Source organism: Podarcis muralis, chromosome 1 (genome assembly GCF_964188315.1).
Source record: "Podarcis muralis chromosome 1, rPodMur119.hap1.1, whole genome shotgun sequence".
NCBI lineage: Eukaryota > Metazoa > Chordata > Lepidosauria > Squamata > Lacertidae > Podarcis > Podarcis muralis.
This window is the reverse complement of record NC_135655.1, coordinates 14,418,752-14,433,771: the sequence shown is the minus strand read 5'-3', so window position 1 is coordinate 14,433,771 and position 15,020 is coordinate 14,418,752. Positions and strand designations below refer to the sequence as shown.

The window sequence follows — 15,020 nt, the reverse complement described above, 5'->3', positions numbered from 1 at the left end:
TAATAACCAATCTGAAATGTTTTTCTGTGACAATAAGCGGACATCGTGTAGGGTAACTTTAAAAGGATTGAAAGCTCAGTCGGTAAGAGCATGGTGCTGATAACACCAAGGTTGCCGGTTCGATCCCCGTATGGGACAGCTGCATATTTCAGGGGGTTGGACTAGATCAGGGGTCTGCAACCTTTAAGACAAAAAGAGCCACTTGGACCCGTTTCCGAAGAAAAAACAACAACTGGGAGCCGCAAAACCATTGCGACATTTAAAACAAATATATCTCCGGAGCCGCAATCTGACAGTGGGCGGGAAGGTGACGTCGGGACGGTGCGTGACTAATGCACGCACCGCCCCCATGCGACGTCACAGCCAGTACAGCGCCCGCCACAGTGGGGAGTGTCGGGGCGCACAATGGGCCTCCTCCCCTCGCTAGTATCCGCCCCAGAGCCGCGGCAAAGATGTAAAAGAGCCACATGCGGCTCTGGAGCCGCGGGTTGCAGACCCCGGACTAGATGATCCTCAGGGTCCCTTCCAGCTCTACAATTTTGTGGTTCTGTGACACACTTAGGCTGCGTACACACCATACATTTAAAGCAAGTGGCTTCTCCCAGAGAATCCCAGGAACTGTAGTTTTCACCCCTCAACGTAGAAGCCAACTCCTAGGGACCCAATAAAATATCTGAGGAGACCGGTCCCTCCAAAGTTGATGGGCATTGCCATTCAAACACATCGGTTTTGTGGGGTGAAACTTACCTTCTCTCCCCCCCCCCCGTATTTTATTCAGGTTGGCACCCCTGCCCCCCACAGAGCTCCAGTTCCTAACACAATTCACAAACTGCAGTTCCTGGGATTCTTTGGAGGAAAGAATGTGCTGGAAACAAACATTGTACTGTTCTGGCTCCCATTTTCATGCTGCGTGTATCTTCCAGCAGTTTTAATCACTTCCTTGCATTGCTGGAGTTTTAAGAGGAAAAGTTTTTCCCAACATAGAATCACAAAATTGCAGAATTGGAAGGCACCCCAAGAGCCATCTAGTCCAACTCCCTGCAATGCAGGAATCTCAACTAAAGCATCCATGACGGATGGCCACCCAACCTCTGCTTCAAAACCTCCAATGGAGGAGAGTCCATAACCTCCCAAGGGAGTCCATTCCACTGTCAAACAACCCTTACTGTCAGAAAGTTCTTCCTGATGTTTCGTCAGGATCCTCTTTCTTGTAACTTGAAGCCTTTGGTTTGTGTCCTACCCTCCAGAGGAGCAGAAAACAAGCTTGCTCCATCTTCCATGTGATAGCCCTTGAGATATTTTTTCCCCAAGAACTTGCATTTATTTACATGCACAGAAAAAGCAACCCAATATTATATTCAGAGCATCTCCTTCCCCCAACAGAAAAATAAGGCTGCTGGGCTTTCCACAGGAACATATCCCACCCACCCCCCTCACCCGCAAGGCTTGCTTCTCAAAGCTCCGTTGACACAAACCAGCTCATGTCTCCTCTTCGCTCAGCAACATGTTATGTATCCCTTTAGTTATGGGAAACTCACACCCAGTATCTGGGCATTTCAGCACACCTTCCACCACTTCCACCTCCATCAGCACATGATGGACTTTTCGAAGGAAATCCTCATTGCTCTCAAAGTCAGGGATGGGCTCGGGACAGATCTGATCGGTGACCCAAACTCTCTGCTGCCTCTACCAAAGCTGCTTGTTTCACTTTGGGTACCATCCGCGCTGTGAGCTCCGGGTTGAAATCTACATTGTTCACCTTCATCTCTGTGGCCTGGATACGAAGGGGGAATCCACCAGGCCTCACTCTTCACACGTGGGAGGTGAACATGTTGTGCGTCAGGAGCTTCATATTTTCAGGACAGCGGCCACCAAAGCAAGCGAAGGTAAGATGTCAGCCCTTGAGATATTTGAACTACCTTAGGTGAGGAGCCAATGACAAACCTAGGCAGCATCTTAAAAAGCAGAGACATCACCTTGCCAACAAAGGTCCGTATAGTTAAAGCTATGGTTTTCCCAGTAGTGATGTATGGAAGTGAGAGCTGGACCATAAAAAAGGCTGATCGCCGAAGAATTGATGCTTTCGAATTATGGTGCTGGAGGAGACTCTTGAGAGTCCCATAGACTGCAAGAAGATCAAACCTCTCCATTCTTAAGGAAATCAGCCCTGAGTGCTCACTGGAAGGACAGATCCTGAAGCTGAGGCTCCAATACTTTAGCCACCTCATGAGAAGAGGACTCCCTGGAAAAGACTCTGATGCTGGGAAAGATTGAGGGCACAAGGATAAGGGGACAAGAGAGGACGAGATGGTTGGATAGTGTTCTCGAAGCTACCAGCATGAGTTTGACCAAACTGCGGCAGGCAGCGGAAGACAGGAGTGTTTGGCGTGCTCTGGTCCATGGGGTCACAAAGAGTCGGACACGACTAAACGACTAAACAACAACAACAAAGGTGAGGAGCAACCCCTCACCAAGTTCTTCCCCCCCCCCCCAAGCCATTTTGATCCCTAAGTCTTCATTCACCCCCAGGAGATCAATATCAACCACTTTTGAAGACCCTGGTGTGGACAGAACTGAGCTGAAGGACCAATGGACTGACTGTTTTAATGCACCTTCCTAGCTTCCCCTATGGTTTGTTTTTCTGCTGAAAATTCCCCTCACCTTGTAATCTGCAAACAGGAAACTATATTATGTAATATGTTTTTGAGTATCACCACTCAAATGAAACATGTAAAAAAAAAAGCAGCTAGTCACACCCAAAACCCTGGTGCACCTGAAAGTCATTATTTGGAACCCATCCAATATGTTATGTGTGCTGCTGACCAAAATGTTATGGTCCCGGTACACCTAGAATAAAAGCCTGGGAAAGGATAAGATAGGATGCTAAACACAAGTTTAGATTTATTGAAAAGTTAAAGTGCCCATGGAATTAAGTGCATTACTGGTTTGTAAGAAAACATACCTTATCTGGTTCCTCCCAGATTTTGGATCTGCAACTCCCAAGAGCAGAAACTGTGGTGTCTTTATGATGTATGGTTTATTTATACAAAAATACAACCTGAGCCTAGATGGAGGGAGTTCAGAGCATTGTCTTTCCAAGAAGGTCTCTGACTTCTCCTATAGGTGCAGCAGGATTGGCTCTCAGAACAGAGAAATCAGCCATGCTCTCTGTCTCTTTGTTATAGCCTGTCACAGCCTGCCGACATAGTTCTCCTTGCCAGGGACGCGGACTTATAAAAAATATTGGGGGGGCCCGGGAAAGCTCATGAATAATAAATAAGCTCATGAATATGCAAATAAAGTGGCGCCGCCTCCTCGTGAGCGAATAGGGGAGAGCGTGCTGCGCCTATTAATCAGCTCCAAAGGAAATTGGGTGGAGCTTTTGCTCGGGAGGGAGGGCAGGAGGCATGCAGCCCGCCCCTCCCTGTGCATTTTGGGCTGGGGGAGGGGCGGCGATGGCGCTCTGCTGGAGGGGCGCCGGAGATTATTGGGGGGGCGGAGCCCCCCCAAACGAATTTTTGAGGGGGCTCGGGCCCCCTCAAGCCCCATGGAGTCGGCGCCTATGCTCCTTGCCCCTCTCCTTCTTCCGTCTCACTGCTAACCCTGTGAATTGTCACCCTGGTACTGAATGCCCTGATGGCTCATCTTTTATTAGATTAAGGGCCAGCCATCATCAGGTGAACCTCATCAAGAAACTGGCCTTTGCTGTTTCTAACCTGAGTCCCTACTGGATCTGGGAGATCATTGCTTGCAGTTCAACTCCCCAAACCTTGATTAATTCTAACTGTTATCGGACCCAGGAATTTAGGGTGTCTCGCACCCCACAAACTCATAAAAGGAAGCGTTTTGTTTTCTATTCCATGGCTTTCTAGCGAGAGAACAAAAAAGAAATTAAGTTTAAACTAAGGCACAGAAGGAGATGGCATGTTTCGTAGAAGAGATCACCAATGTCTTAAAACAGGCATTGTTTTCAATTGTTTTAAATACCATTATCCTTTAAAAAGTGCAGTCCTGTCCACAGAAATTGGCTCCGTTCACCTGAGTGGGGTTTACTTCCAGGTGAATGCATATCGGACTGCAGCCCACAAGTAGCAATAGACGAATGCACATTTAATCAGTGTTCATGCAGTGCCTTAGAAAAAAGGATGGGAAGACTTTTGGCATTTCACCTATTAGTATGTCTGTCATTTGCATTCCAAATGAGGGAAGAAACCAGATATGCCTCAGTGGTGGGGGGGGGGGAGGATTTGCAGCCTCAATATGCTGTCCACCCTGGGATAGTGATTGTTGATACATCTGTATTCCTCCTCCTTCTCCCCCGCTGCCGCCCCGACTCATCCATGGGCCAGCAACAGGTAAGTTTTGGTTCTTGGCATCTCCCTTAAAAAGTGTGTTGCAAAAGCTGTATCTTGAGTAAGCCCAAAGAGATGGGTGCCACCCACAGGTATCATAATAGTTTCTGTGTCGCTGCCGTTAGGTCATGCATTCTGACGTAGAACGGCAGCAGGGAACAGAGTCAGACTCCTGATGAAGTGTGGAATGAGCCGGTGGAGGCTGGCCCATTGGACAAATGGAACATTGTCCTCATCAACCTCAGTTTGCTCTCGCTTGCCTGCCTCGTTTATCTTGGACAACCCGTCCAAGGACTTCACTTCCTGTCCGCTTCCTCTGCCATGGGTCATTTAAAGTGTATGGCTCCCCCATTTAATCACAAGAACTGTACTTTACTTCTCACAATTCCCAGCACCCTTAGCAAGCTACAGTTCCCAGGGTTCTTTGGAGGGAGCCATTCAAATGTATGGTGTGGACGTGTTGCCTCTGGTAAAACTCAGCAGGGAGGACAAAATTATAATTAGTTGGCTTTGCCTGTCATTGGCTCTGGCTGCAGCTGCTGATGGTCTCTCTGCTTTCCATCCTACCATCCCCAATGGGCACCAGCCAGTGCTGGTAGGACTCACCATGCCTAAAGGGGAGGGAGAAACTGGCCAAGGTTTGTGCTTACTAAGCCTCCTTACTAAGTCTTACTTGATGAGTCTCCGCTGGAAGGAAGAATGAAGGAGCCATGTTGTCTGGTAGGGCAGGGAGAAAATAAGAACGTAAGATGAGCCATGCTGGATCAGGCCAAAGGCCCATCTGGTCCAGAGGCCAACCAGGTGCCTATGGGAAGCTTGCAAGTGGAACCAAAACACAGGAACATCTTCCCCTTCTGCAGTTTCAGACAACTGGTCTTCAGAAGCATTACTGCCTGTAAAGGCAGAGCATGATGACTACTAGTTGGTGAGAGAGAATGATCTTCAGCTGTTGCTTGTGTTTCACCATAAGAGCCCAGGGAGATATATGGAAGATATATGAGGTGGAGCTGGAGTTATTAAGGGTTTGTTCTGTTTTTGTTAATGTTTTTATTAAATACTGTTGTTTTACTCTGTAGTTTTATGCTGCAAACAGCCCTGAGAACTTCAGATGAAGCATAGTATATTATTATTATTATTATTATTATTATTATTATTATTATTATTTTCATAATGACTCAACATCTGCAGGTCTATTGTGTTCTCCTGGGAGAAAGCGTGCAAATATAAAATACTGAAGTGTAACTGGGCAACTGTTTTCCCCTGCCTTACAACATCTATTTCCGTAGACCAATGCAGCAACCACAACTCTTTCTTATAACTACTGCCCTACTTTAAACATCCTGGATTAACTGGTGATGGGATGTAATTCTTATGAATACCATCAATTGTGTGCGTAGGCCTGGGCATGCGATGTTGAAAGCATGAACGTAGAACAAAGGGAATGCCTATGTTAGATTTACAGACTTGTAAGATCCTTAGCCTGGAAATGTTCAACATGCGCAGTAGTAGGTGATCTGTGTGCCAAAGAGTTATCACGGGGTGTTACATAAACACATTTTTTCCCCTTTTTCCTCCCCTTTTATGTGAAATAATGGGAGCGAAAAGGCACATCACAACCCTCAAAATAGTTAACAAGTGAATAAGGGAGAGAGCAAACTCTGCAAACTGAATGCAAAATCTTGCCCCTGTTACGGTTAATTGGCAAACTCTTGCTGATTTTAAAAGGAGGCAAGATTTCAGGCCTAGGCTGCAAGCCAAAAACACTGTTGCAATTGAAAAGAATTTTCCAAAACAAGCCTAACTGAGTTAGGAATCTAGGGGAAAAAGGTACTCATTCAATATAAATCTCAGCAGGTGCACGGAATACAAATAGGCTAATCCCACTTTAGAAGAGATGAATTAATCAGTTAAGCACCACATAAAATAATTGGACTCCATCCAGGGGACTGTGCACTTACGGACAATAAAAGCCAGCCAACCAACCAAGACTATCTTCCACTGCATGGATGTAGAGAAACAAGCATTCTGCACAACTTGTTCTGCAAGGTGGAATTCAGGGCTTGGGAGCCACACAAAATTCTTTAAGGTGCAGCAGGGAACAGAGAAGAACAGCAGGTCTTGATTTTATATCCTTTCAAATGTCATTGTTTTTATTGCTTCCATTTGCCTGGCTACTCTTCAATCCCCCTCCTCCCTTTCTTGGTCTATTCGTTCCTCTGTTGCACTTCTCCATCAAGCCAAATCTGTCTCTTAAGTTGGCTGGCTGCATCCTTTCCCCCCCCCTCCTTACTGCTCCCTGTCTTTTGAAACCTTCACCACATGGCATCCATTTTTTACTTCACCTGGGACTATTTTTCAAGCAAACATTTCAACCAGAGGTGGCTAACCTGTGATCTTCTGGACATTGATGGACTGCAGTTCCTACATCCTCCCTAACTATTGACAATGATGGCTGGACTGGTGGAAGTCCCACAACATCTGAAGACCACAGGTGTGTCACTTCTGCACTAGAAGGCAGTTTCCTGTAATTGTCGGAACCAGACAAACAGAGAAAAATATTTAATCAAAATTGGCACATAGGCCCTCTTTCCATAGATGTGTTTATCCTCATTTTCTATTTTTGTCTTCTGGGCCCTAAATGAACAACTGCTTAAAGTACCAGCTTGTGTTCAAGAAGGATATGACTGGTTAGCCTGAAAGAATATGTAATTTAGAGAGCGCCACTTGACTTTAATTTAGATAAACTCCTTCTGCCGGATTATACAGCTGGGCCGGACTGATTGGAAGCTTGCTAAAGAGATTGCGTACCATTCTGCTTTTCTTTAAATCAGCGGAGTTGGGAGTTTTAAAGGAAAAAACACATTTCCATGTTCTACTGCGCAGAAGACAGTGCTTGCATAGGGCCGAAATTTAGTTCAGCAAAAGGAGCTTGGAGGTGGGGAAAGGACTGGAAATAATTATTTGAAACCGTAACTTCTGTACAGCTGTGAAATACAAATCCTAGAAGGTATTTGCAAGGGAAAGGGCTATATAGGGCCCAGTATCAGAGGATCTAGGGACGCGGGTGGCGCTGTGGGTAAAAGCCTCAGCGCCTAGGGCTTGCCGATCGAAAGGTCAGCGGTTCGAATCCCCGCGGCAGGGTGCGCTCCCGCTGCTCGGTCCCAGCGCCTGCCAACCTAGCAGTTCGAAAGCACCTCCGGGTGCAAGTAGATAAATAGGGACCGCTTACCAGCGGGAAGGTAAACGGCGTTCCGTGTGCTGCGCTGGCTCGCCAGATGCAGCTTTGTCGCGCTGGCCACGTGACCCGGAAGTGTCTCCGGACAGCGCTGGCCCCCGGCCTCTTGAGTGAGATGGGCGCACAACCCCAGAGTCTGTCAAGACTGGCTGGTACGGGCAAGGGGTACCTTTACCTTTACCTTTATCAGAGGATCTGCTTTGCATGCAAAAAGTCCAGGGCTCAATCCCAGGTAGGGCTAAGAAAGATGGCTTCTTGAAATCCCGGAAAGCCACTGCTTGTCACTGTAGGCCACAGTTGGGGAACTTTAGGCTCTCCAGACATTGCTAAACTACAGCTCCCATCAGCCACAGCAAGTATGGCAATGTCCGGAGATGCGGGGAGCTATAGTTCAGCATCAGCTGTAAGGCCAAAAATGCCTCACCTCTGCTGTACACAGTGCTGAGAAATAGGGACCAATGACTTCCTATAAGACAGCTTCCTATGAAACCTCTGCAAACTGCTTGAGGCTACTCCATTCCACGTGTGAACATATATCAACATATGAAGTTACGAGGTTAGATCATTGGCTTGTCAGCCTAGGATTGCCTATGTGGCAGCAGTTCTCATAAGCAGAGACCTTTCCTAGCTGTCTTGGCCATGATCCTTTAATAGGAGGCACCAAGGATCGTGCTGGGGCTTCTTACATGCAGAATGTATGCTTTGGAGCAGGTTAAAAGGAAGGTGGGCTGGTGTACTTCTTCCAAAAATTGATTGCAGAATTTTGGGGCAACTTCCTCTTGGGTCTTGCTGATGCAGCTTCTCCAGTAGAGCCCTGGAGCAGGGCTCCTCGTCCATCAAATCTCAGAGAGTGAGAAGGAATGATATTGACACTGTATGAGGTATGCTAATCCTAGTCTGTGAAGAGCTTTAAAGATTAAAACCAACACAAGGTTGTCGATGCTCTTATCTCCCAGCTCTAGGCCTGGACAGGAAATCCTTATGTTTTGAGACATCTTAAAATAGTCATAAAGATTACGAGGGGATGAACAACAATGACAAGAGCCACACTCTACAGTTGCCATGCCCTGTTGCAATTGGAAAATGAAACTTATGACATGCTGATTGAGAGGAAGCCCTGGATTGATCAAGCAATTACTGACTCATCATTAACTCACACCCCAATGGTTAGGGATGGGCACTGCCTCCTTTGTGACTAACTTTAGCTTATGCTGACCATCTTGTATCCACTTGATCGTGGTTTCCAGTTCCAAACACTACTAGTCCAGCAGTGAAACAGCAGCTTTTGACAGTTTGGTCGCAGAAATCTAGCTATGGGTGTTATCCGAATACTTGCAATGCTATGCTACAAAGGGCCAGGTCATCTCTTCCTGAATATTAGATGTTTTTGGGCTGCAAGTTTTATCATTCCTCCTGACCACTGACCATTCTGGGTAGGGCAGGCGAGAGCTGGATTCATTTGGAAAGCCACAGGTTCTCCACCCCTGATATTAAACAACACTATTCAACCATTTTTCCCAGTAGTGATGTATGGAAGTGAAAGCTGGACCATAAAGAAGGCTGATCGCCAAAGAATTGATGCTTTTGGATTATGGTGCTGGAGGAGACTCTTGAGAGTCCCATGGACTGCAAGAAGCTCAAACCTATCCATTCATAAGGAAATCAGCCCTGAGTGCTCACTGGAAGGACAGATCCTGAAGCTGAGACTCCAATACTTTGGCCACCTCATGAGAAGAGAAGACTCCCTGGAAAAGACCCTGATGTTGGGAAAGAGGGAGGGCACAAGGAGAAGGGGACGACAGAGGACGAGATGGATGGATAGTGTTCTCAAAGCTACCAGCATGAGTTTGACCAAACTGTGGGAGGCAGTGGAAGACAGGAGTGCCTGGCGTGCTCTGGTCCATGGGGTCACGAAGAGTCGGACACGACTAAACGACTGAACAACAACAAAAATTCAACCATTAATACCAGTGACAAAGTGGAACCCCACGTAACCCAGCACACCAGCTGCCATGTGGCAGAGTTATTATCCCCAAAGCTATGCGGGGGTTAACAGCACACTGAACAGGAGAGGGGCTTCATCAGTGCTCATTAGACAGCCTTTTCACAATCTGTTTACATAATGGCTTTACATCCTGCGGGAATGAGGAGTTCTTAACAGCCACACAAAATGCTCCCAGAAGCTTAGGAAAGAAAATTAAGACTACCTTATCCACTTGACTTTAGCGGAGAGGGGAACTCAGAAGATTGGAAAGCTCCCAGTTAGAACAGTCCAAAAACATTTTAACAAAATGCTGAAAGATCAGGAGTTTTTTTTCTTGTATACTTCACCAGGAAAACCAAAAATGTGCATTGGCTCAGCATCTTACACAACCACAGCAGCAGCACTTCAAGCGCTTGATGAAGGGAGGGGGAGGGAACTAACAAAGCAAATAAACAATTTAATTTTCTTCCACGCACCATAATTACGCAAGGCTTGAACCTGAGGTTTGTTAAATATACCGGTATTTCTTTCGCGTGAAGGTTTACCTGGTGCCATTAAGTGCCAAACAGCTGAAGGTCAAACCTGTTTGCAAAGCCAAACGTGCATAATAACTTTATTGCTCGTGGAGACCTTAGGGAATGATTAACAGAATACCAAAGCCATGTTTTCTACCGATCCTCCACTCAGCAACATTTTTCAAGCTGAATATTTTGTTTCAGGGAACAAGGAGCATCTGTTCTGAGACAATATGCTCATGGAACGAGAGCAAACTTTGGGCCTGCGGGGACTCTCAAATGTTGCTAGACTGTTATGTTACCTTAAGCCAGCAACTCCCAAATAGCAGGTAAAGTCTCCCTAGCGGGTGCGGGGAGCTTTATGAACTTGTTGGCTATGCTTGGATGTCACAATAAAGGACGGTTTATTATTATGGGAACTCCTAGCTTTCCCGGGCTCCTATACTCCCCCTCCCCTCCTCTGCCGTGGCTATGTAATAATGGAGAATCAGAGAATTGGAAGGGACCCTGAGGATCATCTAGTAGCCCAGCCTCCTGCAGCTGTCCCATACAGGGATCGAACCTGCCGCCTTGGCGCTATCAGCACCATGCTCTAACCAACTGAGCTATCCAGGCATAAACTTACTATATTAAATTAAAAGTGGGGAGCTTCAAGCAAGGTGGCTGACTGTGGCCCTGCAGGCCTATGTGGCCTCCAAGATTCTTACCCAGCTCATCATCATCATCATCATCATCATCATCATCATTATTTCAATTTATATGCAGTGGTACCTTGGGTTACAGACGCTTCAGGTTACAGACTCCACTAACCCAGAAGTAATGCCTCGGGTTAAGAACTTTGCTTCAGGATGAGAACAGAAATAGCGCAGCTGCAGCCCGAGGCCCCATTAGCTAAAGTGGTACCTCAGGTTAAGAACAGTTTCAGGTTAAGAACAGACCTCCAGAACGAATTAAGTTCTTAACCTGAGGTACCACTGTACCGCCCTTTATCAAAAGATCCCAGGGTGGTGTACAATGTTAAAAACACATTACGGAACATCAGTGATAAAAACCTAGTAACAAGCATATGACAGTCTAATAATAAAATAGTCATCATAATAACAGCCCTCTCCACCACACTTTCCCAGGCCATAGATTATTTAATAGCCATAGGCCTGGGTAAAGAGGAATGTTTTTGCCTGGCACCTAAAGACATGTAACGATGGCGCCAGGCGAGCCTCTCTGGAGAGAGCATTCCGCAATCGGGGAGCCACTGCAGAAAAGGCCCGTTCTCCTGTTGCCACCTTCTGAACTTCTCTGGGATGGAGGAACATAGAGAAGGGCCTCAGATGACAAACGCAGGGTCTGGGTCGGTTCCTCTCACTTCCACACCCTGAGGGTCATCTAGTCCAACCCCTTGCAATGCAGGAACCTTTCACCCAATGTGCGGCTCAAACCCACAGCCCTGAGATTAAAAATCTCATGCTCTACCGTCTGAGCTATAAGGTCTAGCCGACTCTAGATAGGTAAGAACTACATCCATGACTCTGACTACTTTTCCCTCTGTCCCCACCCACCATTGGAATGTGGCCCCAGAGAGTTGTCTACAAGGGAATGCAGGCCTCAGGGGTTGAAACAATTCCCTACAGCTGTTCCAAGTTCTGTTTCATTTTTCTTTCATTGCTAATTCCCCTTCTTAGAAACCCGGTCTTTGTTGCAGCACACTGTGACTCTTGACTGAGCCACTCATGTATCATTCAAGGACTGTATACCGTATATGCTAGGGCTGCCATATGTCTGGGATATCAAGGGTGGAATTGACTTGGGGGGGGGGATTTCCAAAACGCGGCACTTTGTCCTGGATCTTAGGCAAGTCAATAAAATAATAATAATAATAATAATAATAATAATAATAATAATAATAATAATTTATTTATACCCTGCCCATCTGGCTGGGTTTCCCCAGCCACTCTAGGTGGCTTCCAACAAAACACTAAAATACAAGAACCTATTAAACATTAAGTTAGATAGTTATTTTTCTCTTTGACATCTGGTGGGAGGGCGTTCCACAGGGCGGGTGCCACTACCGAGAAGGCCCTCTGCCTGGTTCCCTGTAACTTGGCTTCTTGCAGCGAGGGAACCGCCAGAAGGCCCTCGGCGCTGGACCTCAGTGTCTGGGCTGAACAATGGAGGTGGAGACGCTCCTTCAGGTATACTGGACCGAGGCCATTTAGAGCTTTAAAGGTCAGCACCAACACTTTGAATTGTGCTCAGAAACGTACTGGGAGCTCAACAACTTTCAGGGTGATCTGGCAGCCCTAATATCTGTGTGTTCCTTTACGTTAGTGAAGTAACATAAAAGATGCAGAGTCCAGAGAAAAGTCTGCTCAGAAGTAAGGACCATTAAGTTGTATGAAATTTTCTCCCAGTTAAGCGTCCATAACTGGTGTGAGAACTACTTGTGGTCCTTCAGATGTCGTAGCACTCCTGTCAGCCTCAGCCAGCATGAGGTGATAGTAAAAAGAAAGACAACTATTTGTATACCACTTAACCACAGTGGTCGCTAAGAAGTGTAGTTCAGCCACACTGCATGGCCACAGGTGCCCCACCCCTGGTGTATAAGATTGCACCCTAAGGCTCCATCTCCACTGGGGGAGTCATCCTAACCAGTGCTGGAGCTGTTGGGGCCTCAACACCCTGAAAATAATTTTGGCTGTCCCTTCTGTGCTCCCTCTCCTCTCTCTACTGATAAAAGGTAAAGGGACCCCTGACTATTAGATCCAGTCGTGACCGACTCTGGGGTTGCGGCGCTCATTTCGCTTTATTGGCCGAGGGAGCCGGCGTACAGCTTCCGGGTCATGTGGTCAGCATGACTAAGCCACTTCTGGCGAACTAGAGCAGCACACGGAAATGCCGTTTACCTTCCCGCTGGAGGTATATACCTATTTACTTGCATTTTGACAGAACGATGGGGGTGGAGACGCTCCTTCAGGTATACTGGGCGGAGGCCATTTAGGGCTTTAAAGGTCAGCACCAACACTTTGAATTGTGCTCGGAAACGTACTGGGAGCCAATGTAGGTCTTTCAAGACCGGTGTTATGTGGTCTCGGCGGCCGCTCCCAGTCACCAGTCTAGCTGCCGCATTCTGGATTAGTTGTAGTTTCTGGGTCACCTTCAAAGGTAGCCCCACATAGAGCGCACTAATCCAAGTGAGATAACTAGAGCATGCTTGACACACAATTTAAGGAAGTTGCTGGCCCAAGATCTGATGGTGGCAGGTGGCTTCCTCTCAAGCGACTGTACTACCTCCAGAATCAGAGGCAGCATTCATCAGAATACCAATTTGCTAGGAAACAAGTGTGGAAGAGGGCTATTGGCTTCATATTTTGCTTGCCAGGCTTCCCATAGGAATCTGACCCACCACTGTTCAAAACAAGATGCTGAATGAGACACATCTTTAGTCTGACCCAGCAAGACCTATGACTTGTGTTCTTAACTTTGCAGACCCTCAAGACTTGATTCCCAAAAGGGTTTTCATGGTGATTTTTTTATTGTTTAGTTCTTATTTTTTAGCTGTTATATTGGCTATGTTCATCTGATTTTATGGTATTTTCTAAGCTGCCACTGTACATAAAATATTTAAAATGATTAGTTGCAAAGGTTGCAGTGGCATTTTTAAGCTGGGAGTGCTGTTCTTTTTGGCTCTGTTGGAACATAAGGATGCAGCCTCCCTGCAATTAAAATTTCAGAAGTATTCAGGACTACGGGACACACTCAAGTAGTAGAAGTTGTAGCACTTGTAGACACAAGTTGAGGAGTAAATCCAATAAAGGTATGAACACGTTTAATAGCCCAACACATGTGAATCCCTCAAGTCACTAGAGTAATGTTGCTATCATTGTGTGGCTCTTTCAGAAATTTATTTGAATGTGGGTTTGTCTCTCTGAATTATCCTACTTTTACCTGAATCAGGAAACAGCCCTTTCTCTGAGCAGAGTACCTAGAAAAAGTTTAGCAGCAGCAAACTGGAACCTACAGTGAGATAAACGAAGCCCAGTTATGTAACATGGGGCCAAATAATGACTACCTATGTGTAGAATTCATTTGTGTCAAAAATGATAGACGGAAAGCAAACAGGGAAGGCCAATCCACTTAATGACTAGAAGTTAGAAAGGTCTCAATTTGCCACAATTAGAATTCCTGAATTTCTAGTTCTCAGAAGCTGCTTGTAAAGCCTCACTGCCTCACTGTTTTTGTTTTTGTTTTAAACTTCCTGTTAATTGCTAGAGCTTTCTGCTACACGATGAAGAGGTTTCTTGAGGATTAACTACTAATATTTAATTTCTCCCATCTGCCAACTTTGTAATCAGCAAATCAAAGCTCAGGGGAAATCTCCAATCTTGCTGGCTTCCGTTTGAACAGATTCCCAAACTTTCAGGACTACAGCAACACAGCTGTTACAGGCAGGCTTCCTCTTATTCACTGAATTTCACTTCAGGCACCAGCTGATATGAGATCATACAGAGGCGACACCTGGGTCTGACGTTCAGTATTTGTTGCTTTGTGACTAAACCAGCACCGCAAAATTCCAGCGAACAGGAATGGAAACAATCCAGAATTCATCGTCATATCCTAGTTTACATGGCACAGAGTCAAACCTGGATTCTGCCAGTATTTAATCAGTTCCAAGGAACCACTGATGTTTTGGTTCTCTCCTTTAAATAGCATCCTTCCTCTATTTTCCTTACATTTCATTGCAAAACACCTTTGAAACTAAGAGAAGTTTGCCTCATGAAATGGAGGAACAGTCAACTTGGGTACAAGTCTTTGGATTAATCTGAAATGGTCCCTCAGCTAAATACATACATTTTATGGAAAGTGTTCCAATAACATCTATTCACCAGGATTTATAGAATTTAGCAGATTCCATAGGTAAAAGTAAAGGTACCCCTGCC

At 46.0% G+C, this 15,020-nt stretch overlaps 1 pseudogene; it reads right to left on the bottom strand.

Annotated features, from left to right (window-relative positions):
• Positions 1–1,237: 1,237 nt before the first annotated feature.
• LOC114584835 (multifunctional methyltransferase subunit TRM112-like protein pseudogene) lies at positions 1,238–1,852 on the bottom strand (annotated as a pseudogene).
• Between the last annotated feature and the right edge of the window lie 13,168 nt (positions 1,853–15,020).